We start from the raw sequence: 19,767 nt of genomic DNA on the forward strand, positions 1-19,767 counted from the left end.
CTAGTGGTCCTACCTTGGCCAAGAAACTCATCAGGACTGGATACTACTGGCCTACTATGGAAAAAGATGCATATCAGTTTGTCAAGAGGTGTAAGCAGTGTCAAATTCATGGAGACCTCATACATGCACCAGCACAGGAACTACAGCCACTTGCATCTCCTTGGCCCTTTTGTCAGTGGGGACTCGATCTCATAGGCAAGATTCACCCTCCTTCTTCCAATGGACATAAATTCATTATCACAGCCACAGAGTATTTCACAAAGTGGATTGAAGCCGTGCCTCTCACACAAGTTACTGGGAAACAAATCGCTACTTTCATCCTGAACTACATCATTTGCCGATACGGGATTCCTACTTCCATTATCACCGATAACGGGCGTCCTTTCAAGAACCAGGATGTTCGTGAACTCTGTGAGCGCTTCCATATCTCTCATCGTTTCTCCACACCATATTACCCCCAAGGTAATGGCCAAGCTGAGGCGTCTAACAAAACAATTCTCAAAATACTTAAAAAGACAGTCGACGACGCTGGCCGTAACTGGCATGTCCAACTCAATCCCGCACTTTGGGCCTATCGTACCAGTGTTCGCACACCTACAGGGGCTACACCTTACTCACTTGTCTACGGTGCTGAAGCCATCTTGCCTATTGAGGTCAAGTTACCTTCTTTACGGGTCTCCTTGAGAAACATAATCAACGATGAAGACTACAGGGTCTCTCGCTTACAAGAACTAGAACTGCTGGAGGAACGACGACACACTGCTTTTAATCATCTCAAGGCTTACCAACAACGAATGAGTCGCAGTTACAATCACAAGGTCAAGCCTCGCACATTTGAGGTAGGTGACTTAGTCCTCAGAGAGAACCCCAAGAATCAGCAAGATAGAGAAAAGAAGGGCAAATTTGAACCCAACTGGCTTGGTCCTTACATCATCACAGCAGCATATGGATCTGGGGCATATCAACTCTCAACGACAAGAGGGGAATCTTTGGAGGATCCTATCAACAGCATGCACCTTCGCAGGTTCTACACATAAGCTCTTTTTGAGTATCCTAATGCAAAAACACAAAAAAAATCAAAAAAATTCAAAAATACAAAAAAAATTAAAAAAACAAAAAAATCGTTACTTGGTGAAAACCTGGCAAACAGGCGCCTTGTGACAACAAAAAAAATTGAAAAATCGAGAAAAGTAAAGAAAAATAATTTCGTCCAACGGTGAAAACCACTTCGATGGCGCCCTGGGCAAGTACCATGGTGAAAACTGGGTCACCAGCGCCATGCGTAGAGACTTTGCTCCTCCCTCTTTCAGGATTCTCTTTCATCTTTTCACTTCGCACACACTCACGACCAATTCACTCACAATAAACTTACCCATTCCCATCATGGCTGGTTATTGATCTACCCAAGATTGGTTAGCCATTCATAATAAACCCTCCCTTTTCACTCCCTTTCCATCCATAATAAATCAGATCCTATCTGTGACTACGGCCAATTCCTACATCTAGTAATGGGTGTGGAACTGAGAACATCACATGTTTCGAGGAGTACAGTTTCTTCTAGTTTCCTTCAAGTCTATCCGCGCGCAATCCGCAATAAAGCAACATTTGCATCGCAAATCCGCAATAAAGTTTCGTCTTCTCCACAATAAAGTATTAGTTTCATGGATTCAGTCAGTTTTAAATGAGACACAGCAGCAACAATGAGCTTCAACAAAATCAAATCTTTCAACAGACTCAGACAACATATGGTTCAGTGCTATCTATCCTTTTTGTGAAAGTGAACATTGTGACCACAATCAAAATTTGACTTATACAAGTGACAAGAGACACTAAACTTGAGGACTACAGTGGATGTTGGTGTCGAGTCTTGGTTTTCTTTTGGTTTTATCTTTTTGGTGACATGTCTTTTAGCTTTTCCAGGATGTCTTTGACTAGAGATTCTATCTCCAGGATGTCTTTGACTAGAAAGGCGAGGATGGGGTATCGTCACTTATTTGCATTTGCTGTCTGTGGATTGTCTTTTAGTAATGCTATGACTTGTCCAAGGATATGAGGACACTGTGAATCTAGTATGAACTGGGGCATTCCTTGTTTGTGACTGTCTTATCTCCATGCAAACAGGTACAATGACTTTCTGGGCCGAACAAATGCCTCGATTGTCATAACCTATTCTGCCATAATAAAGCTCAATGATGATAACGCACAAGAAGCTCTTTCACGTTCATATCTTCTGTCTTTCATCCCCCTTTCTTGATTGACTTCCATCATCCTTCTCGAGTCCGTGTAGCCCGCTATCACATGACTGAGTATAATGACACACCAAAAAACATTTGCATTTCATATAGTTGCACCTACATCACCACATATAAGCATTTCATACATACATATAGATATCACAATTGCATCACATCCTGCATACACATGTTAGCACATCTCACATTCTCATTAAGTAAATAATCATTTGCATTATCATATTCATTTGCATCACATATACAACATAAAAGAACAAAAAATATATATATATATATATATATTGCATTGCATCATATACATATTTGCATCCATATCATAAACATCACATAAGAACATTTCGTCACATAAGGTACACATGCATATAGCTACCGCAAAAAAATGAATCATCTCATATATAATCAAATGTGTCATAATACAATGATGTCAAAAGAATCATATGGCTACAAAAGAATCACCCGCAGGTGTCTACAATACAATAAAGGTACATATACTGATACAATGGAAGCCCACTATAGCTATGAGGAACTCCCTCCCTCGGAGCCGCCTCGCCTCGACGGAGTCTGAGCTATAGATGGACCCGCCCCTGGATCCCCCTGTCTCTCTGGTGGTGGTGGAGGCCCCATAACCCCACCGCTGGATGCCTGTCTCCTGCGGCTCCCTCCTGTAGCCGTCGCTGTGCGCGACGATCTATGGAAGCTCCTAGCCCGCTGATCTGCTGGCACGGCTGCATAATATAGATCCCTCCAGTAGGCGATCTCCTCTCCGGCTCGCAAAACATATGCGTAGCCTGCCCCTGCATCCTCTGCTGCCCGCCTCCCTGCCCTCAGAACTGTCTCGGCCTCGGTGTATCTCTAGATGGCCTGATCCCTCTTCCGCTCTATGTCTCGGACCCTGATCCTGAGGTGGTTCCTCTCTCGAACCAAATCCTCAATCTCATCTGCCTGGCCCTGGCAGATCTCCCGCAGCCTAAGCACCTCATCCTCCTCAGAGTCTCCGCTCTCCGTCCCTGCCTGTGGCTCCTCCTCTACAGGTGCCTGTCCCTGTGCCTCTGCCTGCACCTGTCCCTGTGCCTGTATAGGTACCTGTGGCTGTACCTGTCTCTGTCCCTCTGGCTGCACCTGTCTCTGTCCCTCTCTGGGACCCTGTGCTGCTGGCACCTGTAGGGGTAGTCCACCCCGTCCTCTCACCACTGGAGCTGCTCTCTCCTGACCTCCCTCCCTCCGAGGTGCTACCCGTCTCTCTCCCACCACTCCCCTCCGCCTCCGCCGGCCCCTACCTCCATCCCCTCCTCCCTCATCATCCTCCCCTCCACCCTCTCCATCCACTGGTTCTGCTGGATCTGTCAACCTAGGAAATGGATGCTCTGCCCAGTACGCAGAGTACTCTGCGTCCATCCCTGCATCATCTACCTCTGGCCACATGTCCCATGGCATCGGCATCATCTCCGCTAGCTGCATAACTGCCTGATCATATGATAGCAGTGGGCCAAACTGCACCTGATCTCTGACCGTACGGGCATACATGCCCGAGCCTCGGGGCATCCTCTGAATCCTGCCATACTGCCTGCATACCCTGTCCACCAGCTGTCTCTCTAATATATAGGGCGTCCGCCCAATCAGGTACCTGCTCCGAAAGGTGTAGGGCAGCTCCAGTGCATCGTCCTCCCACTCCTCGCACCCCAGGTACGGCCTCCAGATCACCATGTCAATGTCATCAATGACTCTCCTCCAGTGCTCCAATCTCCCAATCCGAGGCTGGGATGTAATCATCGCATATAGGTGCACAAAACTCTGTCCCTGTCCTCTGCCTCTGAAATGAATAGGCCGTGTGATGGGAAGGTGCTCATAGGCCCACACCTACAAGAGAGTCACACCGCAGCCCAACCCCACTGATCCATGGTATACAAACTGATGCAGCTCATAATACAAATGTGCTAGGACACATGGCCCCCATGCATACCTAGTGTGCTCTGCCATCAGCGTCTCCAAGGCCCCTCCCCAGCCCACTGCCAATCCTCGTGTGGCCCTGTCTGGACATAAGTATCCACTGATAACTCCCCCAACAACTGCCGGCAATGCTAATCCTGTGGCAGTCATGGTGTCCCAGGCTACATGGCCTGCTCGCATCTCCAACTCAGGATCCTGAAAGACCCGTCTCAAGGCCTCCCTGTCACCATCACGGTCGTAGGGGATCAACTCTCCATCAATGGGAACATGTAATATCTTGTATACATCCTCTAAGGTCACTGTCATCTCACCCATCGGCAGGTGAAACGTGCATGTCTCTGAGTGCCATCTCTCGGCCAACGCAATCAGCAACCCCATGTTTGCCCGAAACTCGGGCACATAGAGCATATGTGTGAGACCCATCTCCTCAACGGAAATCATGTCCTGGATAGACAACTCTGGTCGCAGTCTCTGTGTCGACGGGAATCTCTCCCGTGACTCCAACATCGGCAAATACTCCTGCAGTCAAGCAAATCAATCTTGTTAGTTATCGTGGCATTCATTGTTTATCACAAAATGCTACTTGCTACCTAAATGCATATGGCTATCTACCCTAGTGACACTCACTGTTCATCACAAAGTGTTGCTATTTATCCTAGTAGTGCTCCCTGTTCATCACAAAGTACTACGTGTGTGACATTCCCTGTTCATCACAAAGTGTCACTCACATTCGCACTCCCTGTTCATCACAAAGTGCTGCATATCCTGGTGCTCCCTGTTCATCACAAAGTGCCTTGATCTATCCTAATCTTCCTAGAGGACCTGCTTGAGTGTATCCTCTCAGCAGCTTATCCAATCGACAGCGTATGTTCATCACAGAACTGCCGATTTGACCTAAAGGACTAAAACCATGCATTTAAACACACAAACGCACTGTTTCAACACACACGCGCTTTTAACTCATAAACGCGCTTATAGACTGCATAAACGCGCCTCTGCAACACAGACGCGCTTTCTGAACACAAACGTGCCTATGCCAGACATAAACGCGACCAGGGAACACAGACGTCCCTGCATGACATAAACGCTACTAGAAATCACAAACGCTGCTGAATTTCACAAACGCGTCCGCAATCAACACAAACGCGGTTCCAGGCACAGACGCGCCTGGACCCGACACAGACGCGCCTGTTGGACACAGACGCGCCTGGCGCTGACACAGATGCGGTTGCGCGTTTTTGCACTTCTACACTATCCTATTCCTAGCGCATTTATTGCTCCTAAACATGCCTTAATGACAAAACTCGAAATGCGTGAAAGTACGAGGAGGTTTTCGGGTACTTACCGGCTCTCCTGCATCGGCTGGTCGCTGGAATCGGCGAACACGGTCGAAACTATGAACAAAAGCCATCACTGCTGACTGTTGCTGCTTTATTTTCGCTTTGCACTAAGCTCTTGTGACGGTGTAGATGACAATGAGGATGTATTTTCCCCCGTGGTCTATCTTATAGATTGCCCTAGCTCTCATTTCCCGAGTCAGTCTTCCTTATTCCATGACTTTGTCACTTTATCTGATCAGTCCATTCTATCCCGTCTTTCTTATCGAGAGATTGTCTGCAATCTTTTCAGACATTTTCATCCAATCTCTCGAGGGGGCATATAATTCCCATACTGGGGCAACTCTGTATCAGTTCATCTTATCTTCTTTGAAACAACGCGACAAGCCGCATTGTCTCAAAGAGGGGCAAAATGTAGACACCCAAAATTGTCATGTCTAATTAAATAAATATTTTATTTATTTAATTATCTAAGCCTAATTCTTCTATTAATTAAATAAATTTTTATTTATTTAATTAATTCATTTATCCTCTTCTAGCCTTATTTCTCATTTAAATAAATACATTTATTTATTTAAATTATCCCTTTCCTATATTAAATAAATATTTTATTTATTTAATTGCCCTACTTCTTCTATTAATTAAATAAATCTTTATTTATTTAATTAATTCATTATCTTTTTCTACACATGACACATGTCATTCATCTCTTATTTCCTACACTACCTACCCCTTTCATTATTTTGATATTTCTTATACCTACCCTCTAATCCTAGCCGACCTCCTTTTTACACCTCTCAATCTTAACCCTCCATTTTCTATTGTGTCTTCTATTTAAGGAGATGCTTTCTTCATTACCAAACCCTAACTACTGGATCAATTGACTACACTACAATTCTACTTGCAACCACATTCCGTTCTTTGTTGAGCTCTTGTGCATACAAAAATCTGAGAGCAAGCATATCAAACAAGATCAATGGAGATAGGAAGAATGGAGATCAAAACCCTAGTGGACATGTGATGGTATAATCTTTGTGATTTTTGAGTTATTTTGCATTGTCTTAGGTTATCTTCATATGTTATGGTGGATCTTTGTTCATTGTTAGACTAGGGTTTGGTGGTTGAATCCATTTTAGTCTTTCAATATTGTTGTTTATTGCTATCCATTTTCACCACATACATATATATATATATATATATGGCACCATTTTTGATCATGTGATGTGTTGATATGGATGCATTTATTTGATGTGATGATGTAATGCTTAAATATATGATGTAATGTATGATGCAGGATGTATGCTATTTATATGCTGTGAGATGTATCTTGAAAATGAGATGTATGTTTTAATATGCTGCTAAATGTATCTTGATATGTAATGATGTTAAAATGATATGCAAACATGTTTAAATGATATGCAGCTAAAAAATGATATGCAGCTAATTGTAAAATGATATGCAACTATGTTTTTGGTAGCATCCTCATTCTATATTTGCCATCCGATATAACCATTTGTTTGCTTTCTTTGTAGATATCATCATTGAGCATTGATTTGTTTAGGATATGTTGAAAATTTATACAAGCATAACGGTATAATTGAACCATAATGACCTGAGAAAAAATTTACATGATTTTTGATGTTGCAAGATAGCACAAGTGTCAAGGTATAATTGAACCAGGACGACCTGAGTACGTATTGCGTAAACAGACAAGATTTGATCATTTATATGCGTGAAGTGGAATCAGGCCTTCAGTGATATTCGATGTATCACGTCTCGAGGTATGTATTCACACAGTACGAGTGATCGCCTCCCAAACAGAAGACTAAGAAAATATTGGAAATTCCTCTTGACCTCTAGCTGTGAAGCATTTAGTGAGACAAGGAAGGGAATCCAATAATTCAAAAAGTTCAAAATGCAAAACTAGTCAAGACTTTATGCAAGAATGCAACATGTAGTACTTCAGAAAATCATCCATCCTTCGTATTTGTGTGAATTGTTTTTGTTTTGGTTTTTGCGATGAAGCGTAGTTTTGTTTGTTAGATGTCAAGCTGTTGAGTTTTGCAAATAGCCTTGATGTTTTGAATGTTTGCAAGTTTTTGAACCAACTAATGCCCCTAGCTGAGTGTGCCTCTTGATATGATCATGTACAGTGATTTCCAAGCCATGGTGGACTGTGGTAAGAGAATAGATATAGATGGATAACCCAGGATAGTGACTACGTTAAGTATATCCTGAATGAATATATGCTAAGTGTCGGGCAATGGCCGATAGTGTTTTGATGGATAAAATGGCATGGAGATAGATAGAGAAGCCGTTCTTTCACAAGGGCGCCTGTTTACCAGGTTTTCACCATTTGTTTTTATTTGTACTCTCTGTTTTTTCTTTTTCTGGATTTTTTTTTTTTTTTTGATTTTTTTTTGGTTTGTTTTTGGTTTTTTCCGTGCACTAGGCTACTTTAAGTATAGTACTTCTTCAGATGAATGCTATTAGTTGGGTCGTCGAGCACATCTCCGACTGAAGTTGTTAGCTGATAAGCACCTGATCCATAGACTGATATGATAACATAGGGACCCAACCAGTTAGGTTCAAATTTCCCTTTCTTTTCTCGATCTTGCCGATTTCTTGGATTTTCTTTGAGGACTAGGTCACCAACCTTGAAGTTGCGGGGAATGACCTTGTGATTGTAGCTCCTACACATGCGTTGCTGATATGCTTTGAGATGAGTATAAGCATATTGGCGTCTTTCATCTAATAGCTCAAGTTCTTGCAGTCGGTTAACTCGATACTCTTCATCTAGGATTAAGCCTTTCAAAGAGACTCCGAGAGATGGGATCTCTACCTCCAGGGGCAAAATGGCTTCTGATCCATATACCAATGAGTATGGTGTTGCGCCTGTAGGTGTGCGGATGGTGGTTCGGTATGCCCAAAGTGCTGGATTAAGTTGTACGTGCCAATCTTTGCCTGCATCATTCACTATTTTCTTGAGGATTTTTAGTATTGTCTTGTTAGATGCTTCCGCCTGACCATTTCCTTGCGGGTAATATGGTGTAGAGAACCTATGTTGGATTTTGAATTTCTCACATAGTTCTTGGACATCTTGATTCTTGAAGGGCCGTCCATTATTTGTGATGATGGAACTTGGAATACCATATCTACAGATCAGATAATTTAGGATAAAAGAGGCAATTTGTTTCCCAGTTACTGTGGTCATGGGAACTGCTTCTATCCATTTGGTAAAGTACTTTGTTGCTGTTATAATGAACTTGTGTCCATTTGATGATGAAGGATGAATTTTGCCAACGAGGTCCAGTCCCCACTGACAAAAGGGCCAGGATGTTGTAAACGGCTGCAGTTCTTGTGCTGGTGCATGTATCAGATTACCATGGATCTGACATTTAGGACATTTCTTGGCGAAATGATATGAGTCTTTCTCCATTGTAGGCTAGTAGTATCCCATCCTTAGAAGTTTTTTAGCAAGAGTAGTACCACTTGAATGTGTGCCACAAATACCTTCGTGAAGTTCGTGTAAAGCAGAATCAGAATCATTACGATCAAGGCAACGAAGAAGAGTACCATCGAGACCTCGACGATACAAAGTATCGGCAGTAAGGGTATAACGGGCAGCTTGTCGGATAAAGTTACGTTTTTGGTTACGGGATTGGTCAATGGGTAAGATATTATGCTTGAGATAGTCATATATTGGTCCATACAACGGAGAATCTGAACCAGTCAAGGCATAGATAACATGGGATTCAGAGTGGTCATAGGTGGGGGAGAACAGTTACTCTACCAGGAACTCGTAACGACTCTGTTGCTCTAGAATTTGTAGTAGTGAAGCGATTGTAGCCATTGCATCGGCTGCTTTGTTGTTCAACCTTGGTATTTGCTCGAAGATGATGTGCACAAAATACTGTTTGAAGTCATCCACCATTCGTTTGTAGGGTAGTAACTTATCATCCTTTGTCTGATAGTTGTTATTGATTTGATTGATGACCAGTTGTGAGTCTCCATAGACTTTTAACTCTGTGATTTTCCATTCGACGACCATTTTGATGCCTATGACCAATGCTTCATATTCAGCCATATTATTTGTGCATGGAAACATAAGCCTATATGATCTTGGTATGGTGTGTCCTTCAGGAGTGATGAATAGAATGCCGGCCCCTGAACCATGTTGTGTATAGGATCCGTCAAAGTATAGGGTCCAGTGTTTGGTAGAAAGAGCAAGAACATCTCTGTCTGGAAATTCAACCTCCATGGTTTGTTTTCTTGGTAGCGGTGCTTCAGCCAGTTGATCTGCAATTGCTTGTCCTTTGATGGCTCGTCTTTCTGTGTATTGGATGTCGAATTCACTGAGAATCATGACCCATTTAGCCAATCGGCCTGTAAGAGCGGCCTTGCTGAGTAGATATTTGAGAGGATCAATTTTTGCCACTAGCTTTATAGTGTGTGCTAGCATGTAATGTCGGAACTTCTGAGATGCGAAGACCATTGTCAGGCAAGCCTTTTCAATGAATGTATAGTTGAGTTCATAGCCATCCAATGTCCTACTGATGTAATATATGACGCGTTCCTTTCCTTGTTGATCTTCTTGTGCCAATAGTGCCCCCAGTGATATATCGGTTGTTGAGATATATAGGATAAGTGGCTTTCCTGCGACTGGTGGATTCATCAGGTACTGTTTGATTTGGTAAAAAGATTCTGCACACTTGGCCTCCCATTTGAATGGTACATTTTTGTGTAGTAAATGGTTAAATGGTAGACTTTTATCTGCTAGCTGAGCGATGAATTGTCTGATTGATTGAAGTCGTCCCTGTAGAGATCTGAGTTGACTGATATTCTGTGGTGGTGGCATGTCCATAATGGCTTGTACCTTTGCTGGATCTACTTCAATACCTTTAGTTGAGACTATGTAGCCTAGTAACTTGCCTGATGTAACTCCGAAGACACACTTCTTAGGGTTAAGCCTAACTTGGAATTTCTCCAATCGATCAAAAATCTTTGCTAGGATGCCAAGATGTTCAGCTCTAGTGAAGGATTTAGCTAGTAAGTCATCCACATAGTCTTCCATAAATGTGTGCATCATGTCATGGAATATTGTGGTCATTGCTCTTTGATAAGTGGCCCCTGCATTCTTTAAGCCAAAAGGCATAACATTCCAACAGTACGTTCCCCAAGGACAGGTGAATGCTGTTTTATCTTGATCTTTAGGGGCTATTTTGATTTGATTATAGCCTGAGAAACTATCCATTAATGAGAGCATTGCATGGCCTGCTGTGAGATCTACAATTATGTCGATACTTGGCAGAGGAAAGTCATCCTTTGGGCAAGCTTTGTTGATGTCTCTGAAGTCAGTGCAGATTCTGATACTACCATCTGGTTTTCATACTGGAACAATGTTGGAAATCCACTCTGCATAGTCAATGGGTTGAATGAATCCGACGTCTAATAGTTTCTTTAGTTCAGTTTTGACCATGAGTGCCACCTGTGGATTCATCTTTCATAGCTTTTGCTTGACTGGCTTAACTCCTGTAGATATGGACAAGTGATGCATGATTAAGTGTGGATCTACTCCGGGCATATCAGCATATGACCAAGCAAAGTTAATTTGCTGCTCTTTAAAGAAGATGATGAATGCCGATCTTTCTTCCTCTGTTAGATATTCTGCAAGGTGTATGTTTCTGGCTGCTTCTGTGGTACCAATGTTGATTGATTGAGTGAGCTCAATCAAAATGGGTGATCGCTCATGAAAGTGCTCAGGAAGAGTGTCAAGTCTCCCATCGTTAGGTGCCTTAAAAAGGTTTTCACCCTCAGATGCGTCCTTTATTTTTACTTTTTTAGGATCGAGAGCTGCCATTGACTGGTTTTCAGCATCAGATCTTTTATTTGTTATATTTTTGCGACTGAAAGACTTGGCACTCTCTGATTGACAGATATCGTTATTTTGTTCACTGGTAGAGCCTGTTTCGGGATTTAGGGTACATAGGTAATGGATAATAGATGCATCATCTGGGAAAATTGGTATATCATGGATTTCAGGTTCATCCCAGTTGATGAGGTCAGGAAAGACAAGTGGTAAGCAATCGTTGGGTGGATCAAGTTCAACTACTGTAAGTGTTAGAATAGAGTTTTCATCGTGCTGGGTTTTGGTTTTAAAGGAGTCCAGGATTTTGTCGAGGTCCTCGATGGTATCATTCTCCACATAGACTTGTTCATAATGTTTTTGTTCGCTTTCCTGGGCGTCATAGATATGTTGTGGTCCAAATTTAAGAGGTCTATCTTTTGCATTATGTTCTTCTTGAGAAAGGGATATAGAATCAGTATCATCCACGACATCGATAGTAGCATTGGAGCAGGTACCCCATTCATATTCATTGGAATCTGTCTCATAGGCATCATCCCAGATTCTATCTGTGTTGCAAACAGGTATGTTGTATGGTGAAAACAAATCTTTGATGATTGATACCATTTTGATGGTTTTTGTAGATTCCGTATCAGATCCGTCTTCTACTTGCTGGATTTGTTCATAGACTGTGCTTCCTCGGGGAGGAATAACGGTATCTGGAGATGACATGATTTGTTCTTGAGATATTGGTGTTTGAATATGAGCTACTGCTGCAGATAGGGCCTTCTTATGGCTTAGAAGCTTTTCTTGATGTAACTTCTGATCTTGACGTTCCCATGCCTTGTGGATTGTTTCTGTTGATTCAAAAAGTGCTTCCTGTCAGGATTCTTCTTTGTACTTCTTCTTTTCCTTCCATTGAGGTTTTGTAGCTGTGTGTGTCGGCTGTTTCAATAGGAACGTGAGTTTAGAACCCAATCCTGCTGTGTTTCTACTAGGTTGTGAAGGAAGATCTATAGGTTCAGTGACTCCTTCTTTGCGTTTCCCAATAGGTCCTTTACCACCATATCCCATTTGCTTCATGATTAAGTAGCCCTTTCCATATAGGTGTGTTGGTAGAACCATGTTCAAAGCGGCTGCTCTATGATCTTCTTCTTCATTTTTGTACAACCAGCTAAGAACGTCCTTGTCTTCTGATTCATGTGCGAGAGTACCCAATTGGATGAAGGTACCATCAAATTTAGTGATGGGCTGAGTAGCCAGTTATGTTGATGTAGTAGGCAAACCATGCGATCTAGGTGAGGTTGGCAATTTTGCCAAACATAAAGGTTCCAGAGAGTATTCTCCCATGCCTTGGTCTTTGATTTGCATTTTCTGCTTGAAGTCTCCCCATAAGGAGTTGGGCTTTGCTGTTTGTACATCTGATGTCAAGGATCGCTGCTTTTCTCTATTATGAGGAACCAAACTGTCTTGGGCTACCCCCATTGTGTTGCAATGTTGAAATGGATTGTGATCAGCTGATATGGAGATTTCTTGTCCATCATAAGAAAACTTGACACACTGGTGATATGTAGAAGGTACTGCTTGCATTTCATGTATCCAGGGTCGTCCTAACAAGATATTGTAAGTGAGATCAATATCTAAGACCTAACATATAGTCTCCTTTTGTATTGGTCCTACTTGAATAGGTAATATCACTGTTCCTTTAGAGGACCTTTCCTCATCATCATATGCCTTTATGGTAATTTTCTTGCAAGGATCAATAGATTCTTCTGAGAAGCCTAATGCACGGATAAGCTTTAAAGTACATATATTAAGTCCGGCTCCTCCATCTATTAAGACTCTTTTTACTCGGTGTTTGCAAACAATGACTTCAATATGGAGAGGAGTATTATGTGGATGACTCAAGGAAGTATTATCATGCTCTGAGAAGGTGAGGTTATGAGGTCCTGTCATATGGGCGACCATGGCTTGAAATCTGTCTGTATCCAAATTTTGAGGTACATTTGTTTCCAATAGCGCTTGCTCCAATATGTCTTTGTGCTCTGGTGATAGTTTCAATAATTCCAAGATAGATATCTGAGCTGGAGTCTTGTGTAGTTGGCTAACCAAGTCATAGTGGATTTTGGGTGTGATAGTTATAGGTGCAGTATGTCCCTTCAAGACATATTTCTGAGTTCGGGTTGTTACATTGACAGATTCATGATCATGCTTATCTCGAATGGTGATGACATTGACTTGATGATCTTCAGTTGATATGTGGTTGATGGTGTTGTTGTAGATGTGATTAATACGAGCTCCGCGTGTATCATCTGAAGTTGATGCTCCATCTTTGTTGTAATTTGGGAGAGGATTTTTGAAGGCTCCGTGATCACCATTTGTTTTGAGACCATCCACCGTTAAGTCACCTCGATCAATCATGTCCTGCACTATGTGTTTTAATCTCATGCACTCGTTTGTTCTATGACCCTTATTGCAATGGAAATCACAATAGTGTGAATCATTCCACCAAGGTGGTTTGATTGGGGGTTCATAGTTGTTGATTGGAGGCAAAGAAAGAATCTTATTTGCCAAAAGTTCTCTGAATGCGGATTCTAATGATTGTCCTAGTGGTGTAAAGATACGCTTTTGGAAATTGTTCGTGTTGTTGCGTGGATTGTTGTTAGGTCCTGGATTCATGTTTTTGTTGTGAGTATCGTTGGTGTTGTTTGTGTTGAGCTGTCCTTGATCAGTGTTTGGTGCATATGTGTTAGCACTGGGAGTAGCATTTTTAGGATTTTTCGTATTTTGAGGATTTCCGGATAATGCAAGCACTGGTTGCTTAGATTTGGGATCATATGATTCATTGTTGCCTTCATTTTTGTTTCAAGTCCAAAATCGAGATTTGTCAAGGTTGGCGTTGTTCTAATTATTGTAATTTGATGAATTTGTTCCTTCCTTGTAGAATTTGAGTGTTCCCTTTTTGACACATGCTTCTTCTACTTGAATGCCATTTTCAATCAATTTAGCGAAAGATGGTATGCATTGAAGTTTTAGTCTGTAACTCATTTTGCCATTTAAGTTATCGATGAAGATTTCCATTTTCTCCTTTTCAGGAATATCTCGAGGATATCTGGATACCATGCGTCGCCAGCATTGAAGGAACACCATGAATGTTTCATTGTTCTTTTGTTTGGTGTTGCAAACATCTAGCATGGTTATGGCATGTTGGATGTTGTAGGAATAGTGGGTTATGAATTTGTTAACCAATTCATCAAATGATCTAACAGATGGCGAAATTTTGGATAACCATTCCATGGTTTGCCCTCCCAGGCTCCTCGGGAATAACCTCATTAAATAGGTGTCATCATGAGCAAATTCAAGACTTAGTGTGCAAAATTCTCGAACATGATCTTGGGGATCACTTTTCCCATCGTATTTATCAAATTTGGGAACGTCCGAGTTTGGAGGAAAAGGCATCATGTTCAGTCTTCTGTCAAATGGATAAGGACAGATTTCGTTTAAAGAGTACCGTACTGTTGTCCCTTGTTGCATATCTTGTATTTGTCTTTGCAACATTTGCATTTGTTGAGTAAGAGCAATCAAAGGCGCATTATCTTGCCGAGGGAAGAGTTCTTCTCTCGTATTTGTTCTTAGCTGAAAAGGTGTGGTAAACGGTATGTTTTGTTCTGGAGTTTCAAGCTCAAGTATACGCATTTTTGGTATGCGTTGTTCTGGAATGTGTTGTTCAGGTATGTGAGTTTCTTCTTCTCTTTGTTGTTCTTGATATGTATATTGTCGAGACCCGGTTTGAAAAATGTTTGCATCGAAATCTTCTGGAAGTTTAACGCCTTTACTCGTGAGCATGAGCAGATACTTTTCTTTGTCATTTTCCATGAGCTTTTCTACAAGTTTTTGGAATGAAGGGTTTTCTTGACATTCCCGAAGAAGTGTGTCAGTAATTTCAGTTTCTTCTACGGGTGGAATTTCAAAAGGATTTGATAATCTTCGATTCATACTTGATTCTGTGTGTGTCTCGCTTTGTTTGTCTTGTTAAGAGCGAGTAACAGACATTTTAGTAGAAACTTTCAGTGATGAAAGGAACAAAAGTCTCTTCGATATGTTGTTCGGGGGTTGGTGGTTCTGGTCGAGATGTATTATATGTGATGCACTCGTCGGGTAAGAATGCTAGATTGATTTTTCCATCGCGGTTTATGGTTTGATTAAAAGCAGACTTTTGACAGTATGCTCTTGTCTTCAAGGGTTCTTTGTCAAATTCGCTAGATTTGTTTTGGATATACTTTTTGACGTGATGAAGGAATACCCGATGAGATACCCGATGAGATTTGAAGAGTTGACGATTGATGTATAAAAACTTATTTCTCTTGATGAATTTGGAAAAACTAGGTTGTTGTTTCTTCAACGTGATGTTACGATAGAGGTTCTTTCTTCTCAGAATAAGGGGATTAGTTATGCATGAGTGATCAATGATTTCCTTTGATTTGTTTGGATTTAGTTGATCCTTGTTTTTGAAAATTTCAAATCTTACTTTATCAGAGTGAAGGTTTAGATGCCCCTTCACGACAAAGTGTGTCAAATGATATGGATAAAAGTTTTCCGATCTAGAAACTGGATTTGACAGTTTGAAAATTTTAAACAAGTGTGTTTGAGATAAAAATTCGTAAGATGGTAAAGGATTCTGTTGATACTGATGATAAATTTTTCCGGATTATGATAGGAGAGACATCCTCTATTGCGCGATTTGTTTAGGATTCTGACAACTTTGTTTGACACAAATTTTGTTCAAGAAATAGTTTTAATGATTTGTTTTTTTTGTCACTCTGTTTTGATTGAAAATGATGTTTAATGAAAAAGGCTTCTAAAAATGTTTTTGAAATTTCAAAATTTTTCTCGGTTTTGCTCTTTGTTTTTCGGCCTTGGATCACGCGCTAGAATAGAGTCTACATGCACTACTGAATTTACTTGATGCGCTAAAAGAATGAGCACACGCGCTAAGCTGCCCCTAGACACGCGCTTAAGTTTGGACTTTCTGAAAATGGCGGTCTAATAGTTGAAAAGTTTATGCGCTATCCTGGGTTTTTGACGCGCTAACTGTTCGACCTTATGCGCTAATGTCTCTATGCCACGCGCTAAGCTGTTTCTTCTACGCGCTAAAGTTCGGCCTGTTGAAAATTGTTGTCGAATTTGTTTGAAAAAGCTACGCGCTACACTGGGCCTGTTACACGCTAACTGTTAGACTTTATGCACTAATTCTTGGTTCCTATGCACTGAGATGTTGTTTCTATGCACTAGACTGTTGTTGGGATGCGCTAAAGGACTTTGCACTGTTCTGTCTTAGTTGAAAACGCTACTATTTTAACCCCACGCGCTAATTTGAGATTTGGATGCACTAACAGAAGTATTCCACGCGCTAAAAGGTTGCTCTTATGCGCTAAACTGCGTTGATTTTTTTTCTTTGGTTCGGTTTTTGTGGATTTTGAATTTTGTTGAGAAATTTTCAAGTGTGATGAATGATTTTCTGAAGTAATAAATGCAAGCATGGCACAAAAAGTACAACCATTTTTGCCTAATCTAACAAAAAGTGTATGTTCTTGCGAGGATGTGTTCAAATCCTCGATGTTATAATAGGTTTGGATACAAGTAATGCACTTTAGAAAGACTCTTTAGTCAAGGGTCATAAATAACATCATAGCCCACTAGTCTCGATACTCCGTCAGCTCAAACAGCCGTGTCACCCCCTAGAGGGCACCCGTTTTTTTGCCTTTTGCCAGAAATTAACTCAAAGTGAATTTCTTCACAGTTGAGTAGTTATCTTGGGAGATATATGGTGAGTAATCTTGGGGGTGGATTCTTCCCACCCTTGCACTATGATGTTATAAATGTCTGGTTACTGACTCGACTCAAAGTTTCTATTTCTTATGGTTCGTAATCAGGTTTCCCGTTCGGTCATCAGTGATAAACTCCCTCAGGAGGCTTCCCAACCTTTAGAACAAAGGTTTTACGTATCTCGAGGATACTGGGGGAAGGCTAATCACTGCGCGCAACCGTTGAAAAGGACTTTCGTCACTTTCCACATTTGATTAGAGTGGGTTGGAATTCTTGGCGTCAAAGCTGTTCCCCACTTAGGTCGTTCCCTTCACACTGGCCATAAACGACTTTAAGAGTTGATTGCAACTCCTCGGGAAGGCAGGCCTGCTAAAGGATGTAAATGCTTTAATTTAAAGAAAGCTGTAAGAGTGGGCTGGATTTTTGATCACCCAGTTAAGGGGAGAGCATATTCCTTCCACTTTCGAGACAAAGCAATCAAATTGTTTATTTTATCCTTTCAAATAAGTGGTTTGCTAAAATCTATGCAGAGATGTTGCTCCACAAAAACATGATGTTCATTTTATATTAAAAGAATGATTTTCTGATCAATGAAAAAGAAATGGTCAACAAAGCAAATTTTCAATTTTGCGGTCAACAAAAAAAATCGGTTAAAAGAAATGGCGTCCGCTCCACCTGCAAGAAATTTGTTAGAGTCCTGCAAGCAAACCAGAAAAGGAAAATGTTAAAGAATTTGGGGGACTTCCACAAGTCTAAAATTTTAGTTCGGTTACAATAATTTTTTTTTTTTTTTTTTGTTTTTCTCTGTCTGTGATGCGCTACAGAATGGATTGCACGTGCTACACTAAAAACTAGATGCGCTAAACTGATGTTCTTCTGCGCTATACTGTTGCCTGGATGTGCTACTCTGTGAGTTGGAAGCGCTGCTTTGTTTTTTTTTTCTTTCCCGCACTGAGACCTGCAAGAAAATTAAAAATTAGATGCGCTAACGTTTGAGTTGCACGCACTGGATGATGGACTATAAGCACTGAACTGTGGATCGTATGCGTTATTCTATTTATTGAATGTGCTACTCTGTGTTTCGCCCGCGTCGAGACCTACAGGAAAATGTTAGAGGGGTCATGCGCTGAAAAAAGGACTTCACGCGCTAAACAGTAAGCGGGATGCGCTAGACTGTCAATCAGATGTGCTAGACTGTCAATCAGATGCGCTAGGGAATGTTTCCCACGCACTGATTCCTGTTTCCCACAGACCTGCAAAAGTGATTAATTTGAAAAATCGATTTGTTATTTAGGGTCGGCCCCACGGTGGGCACCAGAAATGTATGCAGGAAAAGTGGGTGAATAAAACTTAATATGTGAAAATATAGTTAAATCCTAGTCCACACACACACACAGGACTTCTTGGTGCAAGCTATGGAGTAATAACGTATTACTCAGCTTCCCAAGGAGGGTCCCATGGTTCTCTATCTCACAATGTCCCTCAAACCAATGTTTTTGCTCTCAGATCACTGAGCAAAATGGTTTAGGGATGGCAAATGCAAGAACGAGGGATGCACTAATAGTTTTTAGGATGAGATGTGTTAAGCTATGTATGATCTTAGAAATGCAATAAACTAAATGATAAGATGACAAGATTAGTATGAATACTATCCTAGCATACTATATTTAGTCTATGATTGAGCTCCAATGATAAAGAAATTATTCTAAACATGCATATTAGTCTAATTCCTGATCTAAAAGAGGTTAAATGAGGAGCATATATGAAATGAGAAAGCTTGAAAGAATTTGAGCATAAGTGTAATGCTTCAAATTTGAAAGATGATTGTTGAAAATGGAGGAATGAGAGCTCTATTTATAGCATAAACAGGGCAATGGAGGGTCAAGATTGAATGGGTTAATCAAGGGTTGAGTTTGAAAGTTGGGGATCCATGTGCACAATTGGCACCAATGAAATGGTGACAAGTGTCAACATAGGGTTGGGTTAAGAGAAGAGGTTGGAGGCATTAAAGGCCTGAGAAGACCTCATGGTTATCTAAAGGCTAAGGGTCAAGTCTAAGTTAGGCTTACCCATTGGATTAAGAGTTAATCCAAGGATAAACCTTTGTGCAAATGATTAAGAGATAATCATGGTCAAAGCATTAAAGGCCTGATGAGACCTTTGGGTTGGGTAGAAGTTGAGTCAAAACAAATGTTTTAACCATGTAGGAGGGTTTGAATTAACTATTAATGGTTATTGGAGACTTTGGGGATTAAGTGGTTGAAGGTTGTAAGCCTTCAATGGTTTTCAAAGACTTTGAGCCATTTAGTGGTTGAAGGTTGAAAACCTCTAATGGTTATCAAAGACTTTGAGGTTTTGAGAAGTGACTTCCCTTTGCTTAGGGATGTGACAAAGTTTAGAGGAGGGGTTAAGTTAATTAGAAGCGATTAGAAGATTCTAGAAGGGATTAGAAAGGGGTTTGGGATTTTGCAAGTGGATGGAGAGATAATAGGATTTAATTGAAATAAATTAATTCAATTTGGTTGTAATTTGGAGAAATTAAATAAATTAGATTTATTCA

General features: G+C 41.1%; 1 protein-coding gene across 1 annotated transcript in view; it reads left to right on the forward strand.

The window, feature by feature from the left end:
* LOC131054740 (cysteine-rich and transmembrane domain-containing protein WIH2-like) overlaps positions 1-19,767 on the forward strand; it is a 39,994-nt gene that overhangs the window by 17,663 nt on the left and 2,564 nt on the right. The window lies entirely within an intron of this gene.

Source organism: Cryptomeria japonica, chromosome 4 (assembly GCF_030272615.1).
Source record: "Cryptomeria japonica chromosome 4, Sugi_1.0, whole genome shotgun sequence".
Lineage (NCBI taxonomy): Eukaryota > Viridiplantae > Streptophyta > Pinopsida > Cupressales > Cupressaceae > Cryptomeria > Cryptomeria japonica.